Here is a 12,904-nt window from a genome sequence, read left to right as displayed (position 1 = left end):
GAAACACCTGCAGAACACAAAACTGAGCTCCGCCGCATCTGGTACAAAATCCAATTTTATTTCATCTGGCCAGCAGGAAAAGTTACCAGCCCTGGTGAACAGAAACGGGGCAAAAAGTTAACTGCGTCCTGCATCTGGGGAGAGGCAGCTGTCTAGTTAAGTTGTTTATACTGCAAACATTTCTGTATATATTAGGAGGAAAGAGAGCTGTTTAATAAAATGGAGATGGCTTATAGTTGCCAAAGCAAATTTGAAGGACAGAGTGCAAAAGCTCTTGTTATTTTTCTGCATGGGAAAAAAACACAGTTCTATATTATGTTGATTTAGGCTACACGCATTTAACTTCTTTTTTTAAAGAGGGAAATAAGTTCTCTCGAAGTTAATTCCTCCTAAATCATCCCACTCGTGGTCTATATCTGCTGAGTAGGAAAAGCTGCGAGCATTTACAGCAACCACTGCTGCACCGCTAACACCGAGAGGCAGCAGAGGTGTCCCTGGTGTCTCAGAACACGTAAATAATGAGACTGGGACTGTGTGGATAGGATGTGTAGCAATGCATCTTACAGACTGGACGTAGATGAGCTGCAGGTTTTGTTTGTAGACTTGGTTACAAACCGTTCCCACTCATTTGAGCTGGAAATCGCTCGCTTCCCAATCCTGAGCCCCCATAGTCCCAGAAAGGACACCATGCTCTGTACTTCTGCTTCCTCTCAGCAACACGCACAGATGATCAATATTTTTATTTTAACCTATTACTGTATCACCACAGATATTCAAAAACAAAGCGTTCCCACTGGCTTCAGCTCAGAGCTTTGAAGTGAAAGGTGCAGCTCTCAAGCAAGACCCCACCAGCAGTGCCATCCTTGGAGAAGCACACTGAGCCCAGCAGCCCCAGCACCAGAGCAACACAAAGAACCTCAGCTGTTCCTGCCCTGTAAACGCTCACACTGGTGCAATTTATTGCTGTTTTAATGAAGCACTCATTGTACACCCCCTGCCCCAGCCTCTAGAGGTACAACCTGAAACCTCTGCAAATCCGGTGCAGAAAAAAACCTCTGTTGCTATCCCCAGACATACACCTAAGTAAGTGCACAGAAACAAGTAGACAACATTTCCAAATTTAACAGGCTGCCGGCCACCCCAACCCAGCAAACCCAACCCAACTGTTGGGTTGACAACAGTAATATAGGTATCCTCTTTAAATCTTAAGACACAGCCATGGAAGTCTGTGCACGGGCACCTCAAGGTCTGAACCCTGCCAGTGTGACTTGGCAAACATCTGAATCTGCAACCTCCTTCCCTTGGAGGTCACTTTTTTTTTGCACTTCCAATGTTCCTGCAGTATCCACGTGCAACACATAGGAATGTTTCCTATGCAGAACATACATAACGAACATCCAAGTGAGGAGTCAGAGAGCGAAATCCTCCTCGCAGGTGGCATGGGAACTAGGAAAACAAACAGATTTTGGGAGCCCAGAGCAAGGGCTGCAGAGGGGAAGCCAGTATACCAAAGCAGAAGGGTAAAATGCATTGCTATAATCAAGTCATCATCCAAGAAGCTGAGGTTGCATAAGAATTAGGAAAAAATAATAGGCCAAAAGAGCAACTCACCAACACGTGGATGGGCAAAGCCAGCCTCTTCTAGGCTAACAAAAGGCAAGAAGCCCCCAGAAGGCAGATGTGGCCAAGACATGACTCACATTATGAGGGGAACAACCAAAACAAGATAACACCAGAGCAGAAAAATGAAGTCATGTGGCATGCATGGAGGAGAAGCCACTCCAACTGCAACAAGAGAGCAGTGGGGGACTCAAGCTGATCACACTCTCCTGGGGGGGGGCACTGATATAGAATCATAGAATGGTTTGGATTGGAAGGGACCTTTAAGATCATCTAGAGATCATCTAGTTCCAAAGCCCCATCCAGCCTGGCCTTGAATGCTTCCATGAAGGGGACATTCACAACCTTACCAGGCAGCCTGTTCAGTGTTTCACCACCATCACAGGAAAGAATTTCTTTCTAATATCTGGTCTAAATCTACCCTCTGACAGTTTACAGCCATTTCACCATGTCCTGTTGCTTCCTGCCCTTATAAAAAGTCACTCCCCAGCTTTCCTGTAGGCTCTTCAGGTACTGGAAGGCTGCTATGAGGTCTCCTTGGAGCCTTCTCCTCTCCATGCTGAAGAGCCCCAGCTCTCTCAGCCTGTCCTTGTAGGGGACAACAGTTCAGCAGAAAACGCCAGCTTCCAAAAACAGCTCCAGCACTAGAAATGACTGGAGAGGCCACATCCATCACTTGCATCAGAATCGGGTTTGGGGAGCAGCAGTCACACCCATCTCAGCCAAAGTCACAAAAGCATTAAGCCAACTCAGACTGTATTTTGCAGGGATTGTCACCTCCTCCTCCCTAAAAGTCACAGTTTTAAAGCAGTGATGTAAAAGAAGATGCTCCTCTGACTCAGGAGAGCAGAAATAGGCATTTTGTGAGACGAAAACTGTGAGCAGAATCCTGTATTTCTACCCAGATGAAAGGCAGTAGGAGCCAGACTGTTGCAAATAATGGCATTTCTAGGAAAGCCACCTCTAGACACTCATCAGACATGAACTAACCCTGAAAGTGATTTGAAGTTCTAGGCCGAAGTTTGCAATCGCTTCTTTCTTTCCCTGCAACAAACTTGGCTCCAGACAACGTGGAAGTGGTGAAATTTAAATCTGCTCCAAATCTAAATGCAGAAACACAGCATACCAAGATTTCAATTCAACATGATTGAAATTAGAAACGTTTTTAAAAGGCCTACCTTCTGTAATGGTACTAATAGGGGATAAAAGAAATGTGTTGCATTGAAAGGCTAGGATATCAGTATCTGCAGAGAGATCTAGAATAATTAGAGAGCTGGTCGATCACCAACCACACAAAGCTAACAAGAGTTAGTGGCAGATTCTGCACCTGGCTATAAATACAGACTGGGGGTGAGATGCTGGAGAGCAGCCCTGCTGAAAGGGATCTGGGGGTCTTGGCTGACAGTAAGTTGAACATGAGCCAGCAGTGTGGCCAGGCAGCCACAAAGGTCAACCACATCCTGGGGCGCATCAAGGCCAGCACTGCTAGCTGGTCAAGGAAAGGGATCGTTACACTCTGCACTGCACTGGTGCAGCCTCATCTCACCTCACCTCACAACTGTGTGCACTTTTGGGTGCCAAAGCACAAAAAGGGTCAGGTTGGATATCAGGAAAAGCTTTTTCTCCAGGAGGTGGAACAGGGTCCCCAGGGCAGTGGCCGTGCCACCGAGCTGCCAGAGTTCAAGAAGCATCTGGACATGGTCTGATTTTTGGGTGGTCCTGTGTGGAGACAGGAGTTGTACTCAATGATCCTAATGGGTCTTCCAACACAGGATATTCTATGATCTGCTTATTTTTCAGACATTTCAAGTTAGCACTATTCCACAGTCTTTGGGAAACAAAAAAAAAAGCACATTCACTCCTAGCACCCATCTCCTCCATACTGCATTACTGCCTTTCCCTGCAGGAAAGATTTCCAAAGTCTTCTGTTTCACAGGAGCTCTAAAAGCTGGCAGAGATGGATGGGCAGTGGAAAACATGAAGCACCGTGCCTAGTGCTCGCTGTGAGGCCAGCAAGCTTGCACTGCAAATCAAACCCTGAAGACTGAAATGGTAACATGAGATTTCATCAGGGTCAGAAAATTTGTGCCTCTGCACTGGTATGCTGGGGAGGGAAAGACCCAAATTATATGGTGAACTTTTCCAACACAGCGTTAAGATTTCACGGACCAGTAGTCCATGTAGTAGCAGTTGTTTCTAATCTATTACACAAAGGCTACAGTTTCTACTATTTTCTGCAAATGCAGAGCAGATCAAGTTGATGGATGCTAATGTCTTATTGCAAACCCGCATCATTTTCCCCACTAGTGCTGGGAATGGTTTGCAGGAGCAGAACACTTTGATAGCCTGCTCCATCTGAAAGCAGACCTGTTGTGGTTCGGCTTCTCATTTGTATTAGGAAGCTGCCCCTCTCCAACAGCCCTTTCTTCCCTTCTGCACAGTACAGGCGTTGCTGGCTCTTAAAATTTACATCATAGCAGCTTGAAACTTGCCAAATTCCATCTCAAATATTTTTCAGGCACGTTTTCTTGCTTGGTTTAGGATTTTCCCCCTTGTTTCTGGAGCTAGCCGAAATGAAAATGAGGCTGCAGTAATGCTGCAGAGCTTCCATTTGTGCTTTGCATGCAAACAGAAACATTAGAAACAGAAGAACCACATTCACATCATGGCAAAGATAACATTAAAGCCTTCCTGAAAGATAAGATGTACATACTATCTACATACGATACATTCATACAGTGCAGACACACAAAGTGAGGATTCTGCAGGCATCAACATCTCACTCAAATCCACACCCTCCAAGGTACCGAGCTAACTAACACATGTTGTTATTTGGCCTGTTCTCCTCCTAGCATAAAATGGAGTACGTTTACATCTTCAAACAACTGGAGACATTTCAGGGGGAATGGAGCACCCCACCATACATCTGTGACTTGCCTACCAACAGGGTTGCAGGTGGCAAACCAATACATCCTGCACTGCAGCCTGCTCTCACCTAAACTCACATCTCTCCACTGTTGTCACACACCTGCAGGGATGATCTCCATCTTGGGGCTGTTCTGTGGAACAAAGCATTTCTTTGCCTTTAGGTCACCAAAATTTGCATACTTTGGGGCACTCAGGATTAAGAGATTCTACCCTGTTTTCTCTCAACCACCATCACCTTAGCCCAAAACCCAGTGCTTCAGGGTAAAAATACACAGTCCAGATATCTAGGAAAATGATGCTTTCAGGCAGTGCGGGATATTTGGTGATGGAGTGAAGGGATTGGAGGTGGAGGTGGATGTCTTTCTTGTGCCACAGGCTCAATAGTCACCCTGGATCAGCCGTGCAGCTTGGGGCATTTTGACAGCTGCTTCCTGAGGTTGCCTGGAGTCCCAGAAAGGATGTAAAATATTTGTAGTAATTCGCTGAACAAACCCAAGAGGCTTCCTCGAAGCAGAGCCCTCCGCTCTGTTGACTCGCACTTTTTAAAGGTAATATAAATTCCACTTACATGGGTTTGTTTTGATGTTGAAAATTGGTCTCCATAGACATGGTTGAAACCATGCCCTGGAGCGCCGAGGCCGGAGCCAACAACCACACAGCCCTTCCTTCATCAGCACAGTGCCCAGGAGGTTTGAGAGGTGTAAATGCCACCACAGGGGGACCAAGGAGAGGCCAGGGGACCAAGGGGGGACAGGGCACTGTGCCCCCACCACATCCTTTGTCACTCCCCCATCACAGCCACATCCCACTGCTCACACATTTCCTCTACCGAGCATAAACAAGCAGGCAAAAAGCCCCAGAGAGCCTTCAGGAAGCCTAAAAACATTTTTTTTTTTTAATTTTAAAAAGCTCACCCTGTGTTGCCCCAGAGCAGCTGCCTTGAAGGCTAACACAGTGAGGATTGCAACTGCCAAGCAGAAACAGCAATAAAAAAATGTAAGGGTGAGGCAAACAGGGGAATGCATGGAGAAAAGACAAGTAGAGATTTTTATATGGAAATTTATATCGAGGGTAGCATTCCTGCCTAACACAAGCTTTTTAATACCTCTGGATGCAAGCCTGAAGCCTAAATACAGTGAGGTCTGATGCTGCAGTACTACTTAATGCAGTGATGCTGAGAATTTTGCAAGTGCTACAGGTTGTCTCAGCATCAAAAGCCACCCAGAACACCAGCATCACAGATCCCAAGAGGCCAAAATACTGAGTCCACTGTCAGGATGCACAGGCCAGCTTGACACCAAGCACAGCACAGGATCATTGCAAAAGTGCCACTGGCAGATGGTGCTGGGCACATGTCACCCAGGTCAGCAGTGACAGGAGCTCACAGAACATCGTGCAGAACAGCTCATCTTGTGGATGCTGCAGCTGCCAAAGCTGGTTGCTGCTTCATTTCGGAGTTACACCAGTTCCTCCCATGTAAGATTAAGCTGCTTTGAGGCTATTTCTGCTTTTACACATGGGATGTGCAGTGGCATGTGCTTCTACTCTTCCTCTTCACCTCTCCCTTACAAGGGCACCTGTTTCTATTTACAGGCTCACATCCTTTCACAGCACTTCAAAGTATAAAAGAGGCCACTCAGCAAAACAACACCTCACCTGAGTGCAGAACAGAGCCATAGTGCCATGCAGCTCAGCTTTACAGGGACACCACTCTGACAGCAAAGCATGTAATACCCGATTGCTCAGATGCATCCATCACACTGCAAACATGCTTCCTCCCTTTTAGGGCTACTCTGGGTTCATTAAATCCCATTAATTTATTACACGTGCCAATAACATCTCCTAGAAATAAATAAATGAGCTGTTAGGATTAAAAGCTTAAATATCAAGACCATTCTGGCCAGCTCCATGTTAAAAAGGCAGATAGCAAATGGAAAAAAGCTCAATAAACTAGAAAGACTCCAAATTCCTCATTCGTTTACTTACTTGACTGTATATTAGTAATTTCAGTCTAACACAGGCCTGCTTAGGTGCCAGATCTCATTTGCAGCTCTGCTCCATCAAAGGCAAGAGCAGCATCCAAACTTAACTGTACACAAGCATCAGCCAGCTATATATGTTATAGTCAGTTTTGCCAAAAAAAATTAGATCAAATGTAATGATAAATACCTACTGGTTGTCACATGGCAGAGAAATCAGCTGCTGATGTGACAGGCCACGTCAAATTGTAAGTACAACTAAAACCACACACCTGCCCGGCTAAAAAGGCAAATGTATTTGAAGGAGACCTCAATTTCTGCATTAAAGTTAATCTCAGACATCTCTGAATGCACCAGAAAGATGGACAGACATGTGTGTGTTTGTGTGCACAGGGACTGCCATGATTGCAAGGTAGCTTACAACACACCTCAAAATCCTGTAGCTGCAGCTCTGAAGGCAGGAACTGAAGCACCACAGCACAACACTGGAAGCTCCAAGCAGGGCTATGGAAGTTGAACATCATCTGTTTGCTGCAAACCAGAAATAACAAATACCAGAGATCGAAATTAGGAAGATGGAAGCAATTACACGCAGATCTTGCCCACACAACCAGTTTGTACCAAGCTAGATCTGCAGTGTGGGCTTTGGGGAGGCATCCTTCCTCTCTGTCTTCCCTACATCTGAAGTCCTTCTTTCACTGATGGCTGCACCTGCTCTTGCTCATTAAAAACTTCATATACTCTTCTACACACTTCAGGTCCCCAAATGCATTTGCCTATTCCTAGTTTTAAAAGAAACCCTTACAGCTATTAACATCTATCACTATTAATGTTTTTACTAACAATTCTGGCATCTTTTGAGCTAGTTACAGCTTGCATAAGTAACCACATAAACTAAATACCACATACCTAACTCCTTTAGGAAACTTGCTTTCAACAACACAGCAACATGCAAGTGTAACTATAGGAAGTATTGATGGGATTTATAATTGGATTTTTGCAGTATTTTTTCTCCTCAAACACACACACACACACAAAAATCAGTTGTAAATGTTTTACTGCCTTTCTTCATCCTTCCTCTTATAGCAGTATGTTCTACATTCTGATCAGGAGACCTAGATTAAACTAGCTCTTACCACATGCCCAAAAAACTAAGTTGATTTATTTTTTCTCCCAAGCAAAATACAATAAAAACTAACATAAACATGTAGGGGGTCCCAGGAGTCATTTTTGAAGACATAAGTTTAATTCAAATCTATCAGTCTTTCGTATTTGTTCACGGTTAAACAAGAAAGCTCTATGTTTTGGCTTGAACCAGTCCTGCCAAAACTCAATGACATGTCACAATGAGAGAATGAAGCTTACATGCTGGAAATGGATCAAGGACATGGCATAGGATGACAAACTGCTGGATCATTAGCTCTTAATTTAAGCTTAGACCTTCTTTTTAAGGCAAGTAGATGAGAACAGTAAACAAAACCCATATCAATCACCACATACATGCAGTTTCCAACTCCTATTTATAGTTTTTCTTTGAAATTAAAGAGAAAAATGCAAACCATCATGCCAAAGTGGAAAGAGAGGGAATGGGTAAGGCTGCTGCTTTATTTCAAGTGTGCTGTCCATCATGCTCATAGCATTGATGTAAGCTCCAAGTTTGTCAGCGTCCAAAGTTTCAGTCTTGCCAGTTAAAAAAAGACTTGTCTTGCATTTTACAAAGAGCAAGTATAAAAATGATTCAATGGTTAAGATGCCTTAAAAATAAAAGCCATCAAGTTCAAGTACTCCTGCCTGGTATGAAAGCTTCAGTAATTATTAAATTGCTATTTCGAAATGCCACATCCACAACTAAATATTCATAACTAGCTTTTCAACTACATAGATTAGAAAAGTTCCAACTTTATCCCTTCGGTTGCTTTCATTGCAACATCTGGCACACAGATCAATCGCAGTTCACGTTCAACCCCTACTCCACTGCCAACCTGAACCACACCATCAGTCCTCATTGCTGCCCTCCTCCATTCCCTCAGCTTGTCTAATTGCCACCCACCTCCTTCACTCATCCATCTGGAGGCAAGCTAAGTCTTCCCTGCTTTTAGAAGCATCACGAATACAGTTTTGAGAACAGGTAACTACAATCATCCATACTGACAGAGGATTCTGTGCTTCTGCTAGATTCTAGCTGTTTGCTTTTGTTTCCTGGTGTTGATGTTTGTTTATTTGAAGAATGCACTGAGTGCTTAGAATTCACTTAAATGCCTGACAGGGCTTAAAATTACACCTCTAGGTCCTCCTTTAAGCTAGCAGCTCTTGAGCACTCCCAGGGCACAGACGCAAAAGAGACTAATTCCATCTCTTGTAACTATTGTAAGCTTTATCATTTGTGTAGATTTTCCCCCTCTCTCTTTAAGTAAAGATCTTTTAACTTTTCTTTCCTGTGCCACTCGTCCTTCCCCACCACTTAAAAGTTACCCATGAGTTTTTTGCTTCACAGTACTCAGTAGGCAAGCTGTGGATTCATCTCAGGGATTAGAGACCTATGAAGTAACATATAATGAAAAGCAAACTGTTGGTTTCCCTCATTCCACAAACGTTCGGTGCACCCCCAAGTTTCCAAGAAAGCTGTGGTGCGGACATGTGGGCAGAAGCCATGCTCTGAGGGCCTGGTCTGTACACCACCAGCTCCTCTGGTCAGCTAACCAGTGCCATCACATGGCAGAAAATTAAATAGACGAAGATGCGCAAAACTCATTTGTCTTCCTCTATCCAGGGAGCTTTCTGCAAGTTATCACAGGGTATTCTCAGTTTCTTCATCGTGGGTAAGTAACGTCTTCAGGAAAGAGAAACCTTCTCCTCACAAAAGGGTGTTTTCATAACCCCTCTGATCTCTGCATGGCATTCTCTCCACCAGAATTTGCAACAGCAAGGGAAAGGGACTTGCAAAACAGGAACGATGGCACAGTCTGAGACCTATAGGGCCAGGCCACACTGAGTTGGTGCTTGCAGGGGTTGGGTCTCCAACTCAGATCAGATCTAGACAATTAGTCTCCCATTTTCACAGTTAGTGAGATTTGCCCAGATTTTCACAAGTTATTACACACATTCATTCCTCCCTACTCTGTGACATACCTCCTTTTCCCAACTCAAGTGCCCTTTTCTGTGACAAAACAACAAACCTGGAGCCCATCTACTTGGTGCTGTGCTCAGCCCAACCCTAACCTCCTTCCACAGCTCTAAGCACGCTTACCACACCCAAGACATTACCAATAGCCAACAGAAATCTTTGCAGATGCTAAATCAAGGATTGCCTACAAGTATATTTAGTAAGTAAATACACATGCAGCAATTATATTTCACCCACCACCTCAAAACCAAGCAGTCGTCACTGGCGCTATGTCTCTCAAAGCATCAGATTAAGTGAATTAAGGGAATCTCAGCTGCCAAGGGGCCAAAACCCACAGCTAGCAGAACCTGTTACAACCCCACTGAAATTCAGCAGCTTGTGCAAGGATGTTTATTCATTTATGGAAAGAATTGCAAACAGCAAGTCTACTTCCAAACAGCAGAGAGGCTGTTTTCTACAAGTACATGTAACCATTTCTGTCAGCACAAGCCTGGCACCCCGTCATCCCACAGAACCACAGCTGTGATCTCACATTCACACGTTTTTGAGAGATTCAGCATGCTGCTGCACAGCTCCTGCATCTCAGTATACCAGCTTTCACTAGACATCCTCAGACTGAAAGATCACTCTCATAATATGCCTCTGCTGAGCTCGTTCTGTCACCAGAAGGCGACAACAGACACAGATGCTCAGGTTAGCTTATTTCTTTTCCATGAAGCCTATTTCAAAGCCCTTTGTTGAAAAAGCCCCTTGTCACATGCATCACTAGGATGTTCAGGCTGAAAACAGGCTGCAGAAAAGGTATGAAAAACTACACATATCTGTTACACTGGTTATATGATAGACCTTATGAAAACAGAGATTATATATGTGCCTATCTACGTGCATGGCTCAACTCTTGATCAAACTTGTTCTGCAACTGTGGATTTTCTCTTAAGGTAAGCACTACTTCTGGTTTGGTTTTGTTGTTCTGTTGGTTTTTCCTTTTTTTTCCCCCACAAGTTGCTTTCATACAGCTAGGCTTCTGCAAAGGATCTCACTTTCAAGAAGGAAAAAAAAAGTTTATATAATTTCATGCAATAATTACTTAAGAAGCTCAGTCTAATCTTATGCTGTAGCGTGTAAATGTAAGCCTGGGGAAAGTAGTACAATAAGAAGGCATCCAGTGAAAGCATGTGTGCAAAATAGAAACTGGAGCACCTAGCATGAAGGACTTACATTTTATCATCTGCGGTGGTGAAATCTTACTCATACAAATCTTTATGAGCATTAAAGGCCTCATGTGTTTTCTTACTATAGAAAATGCTTCTCCCTGGAGACCCGCCTGGTGGTTTGATGTACAATTACATGAATTAAGTAATGAATTGATTATAATTAATGCTAAGCATCTGGTGGCAGCTGCTGGTGCTCAATACTAGAAAACCAAGCTGTTAGGTCTTACTTGATCTTTACAATGCTACTGTTGTTGATGGAGGTATAAAGGAGGAGTAGCAGCACTTTATTCTGCTTTTCTCTTCCTCAACTCTGCAGATGCTGCTGAGACCTTGGAGCAGCCTGAAGCACTGTGATAGCCAACATTCCAGCTGCAAATTCATGCTGGCAGATGAAGAAAAATGGCATTTACATTGAAGATGCCTTTTTCCTTTTTAATAATGAATATCCTTACACAGGCAATTCCTGTACACAGTCAGGGAAAAAAGATTCTCTTCAACTGTAACTCCTTGTAGCACTCACACTGACTCCTGATAGTGCTGAGCATCCAAAACTTGTGCTGAAATGTCTGAGACAGTGCATGCTCAGTGCTGCCAAATCGATGGGTGAAGAAGAGGAGAAACCATCAGAGTGGGGAGTTTCCTGATGGGCTGAGGTTTGTGCTGCAGGAGCAACTGTGTGATCTCTGAGCAGAGGAAACGCATACATCCTGAAGTTGCTAATAGCTTCTTTAGGATGTAATGTCAGATTACTATCAGTGCATTTATAATTACAGGACAGAGTAAATAGTACAGGCATTATGAAAGACTTTGAAATAATTAAAGAAAGAACTTCTAAAGGAGCAATGTAGTTACATTTCTACACATTACGGAGGCAAATTTTTCAAATGAAGCAAAGCAATGCTCACTCTTAAATACCATTAAAAAAAAAAAAAAAAAAAAAAAAAAAAACAGAGTGGCAAAGAGTGGATTTTGAATGTTCTGCTCTGTGGAGATGTGCATGGTATGATGGCATGATGGGAACAACAGCTCAAGGAAGAATTTCAATGTGTTTTCTCACTCTAACCTCACTCTTATGGGGGCTTATTTAAGGACAGCTGGCCAACGTAATGGCAAGGTTACTAAGAGAGAAACACCGGGTAATCTGGGTGAGATATATAAGTGTGTGTGAATGAATCCATTTTGGGGGGAGGGGATTTTAGTCTTAGACAAAAGGAGTGTATGTCTACTTCCAAGGCTGATGTGTACAATTTCAATTAGCATTTTGAGTTGTTGTCAGGACTCTGGATGGTCACATTTACAATACAATAGCAAAGAGAAATCTATCTCCACATGTGCTGTCAGTGGAGCTGAGACTAGCTTTTATTTATGACTGCTGAACATCTGTGGGTAGGGCATTGGCAGCAGCGGTTCTTTGGCTCTAGAGCTTGTTATTTCCTCTTGATGAGGAGGAGTCCATGTGTGCTAGCCTTCAGAGCATGGTGTATGGACCAGCCATTTGCCATGCTATGCTGTTTTAGGAAGATAATAATGGGTTACATAGTCAGAAAAGACTGGTTTTCCCAGGTGAGACCTGAATGACAGAATGCAGATGTTAATTTTATAAAGTGATCTTGTTAGTGTAGTTTCCTATGTGCAGTGCTCTTCAATATGAGAAGAGGAATCATGTGAAACAGGACTGAAAAAATACCTTGTAGGTATTTTTTGACTTCTAGGATGTTGGTGGGTGGTTCAGGAGCTACAGTTTTGAAGGTAGGGTGCAAGATACAGGCTTACTTCTGGTTTACTGGCATCTGCAGTGTGTAACCATAGATCTGGAAGAAAGCCACATCTCCTGTCCTGATCCCAAACTAGTTGAGGAAATGTGAATGGAGAAGCTAGAAGTGATCTGTGTTCTTGGGGGGCATATATGTTACTATAAGTCAAATTAAATTTATTATTTTCTTCTTGAAGCATGAAGCTTGCATCACTGCTCCTTAGTTTAAAAACTCTGTTGCATTCTCACTTTGTTCTTTCTTACAGATACAAGTTTCAACTCCGTT

This window comes from Lagopus leucura, unplaced genomic scaffold, assembly GCF_019238085.1.
Source record: "Lagopus leucura isolate 7727_CA_CO unplaced genomic scaffold, USGS_WTPT01 Super-Scaffold_73, whole genome shotgun sequence".
Classification (NCBI taxonomy): Eukaryota; Metazoa; Chordata; class Aves; order Galliformes; family Phasianidae; genus Lagopus; species Lagopus leucura.
The sequence above is the reverse complement of the archived record's forward strand: the minus strand, read 5'-3'. Positions refer to the sequence as shown.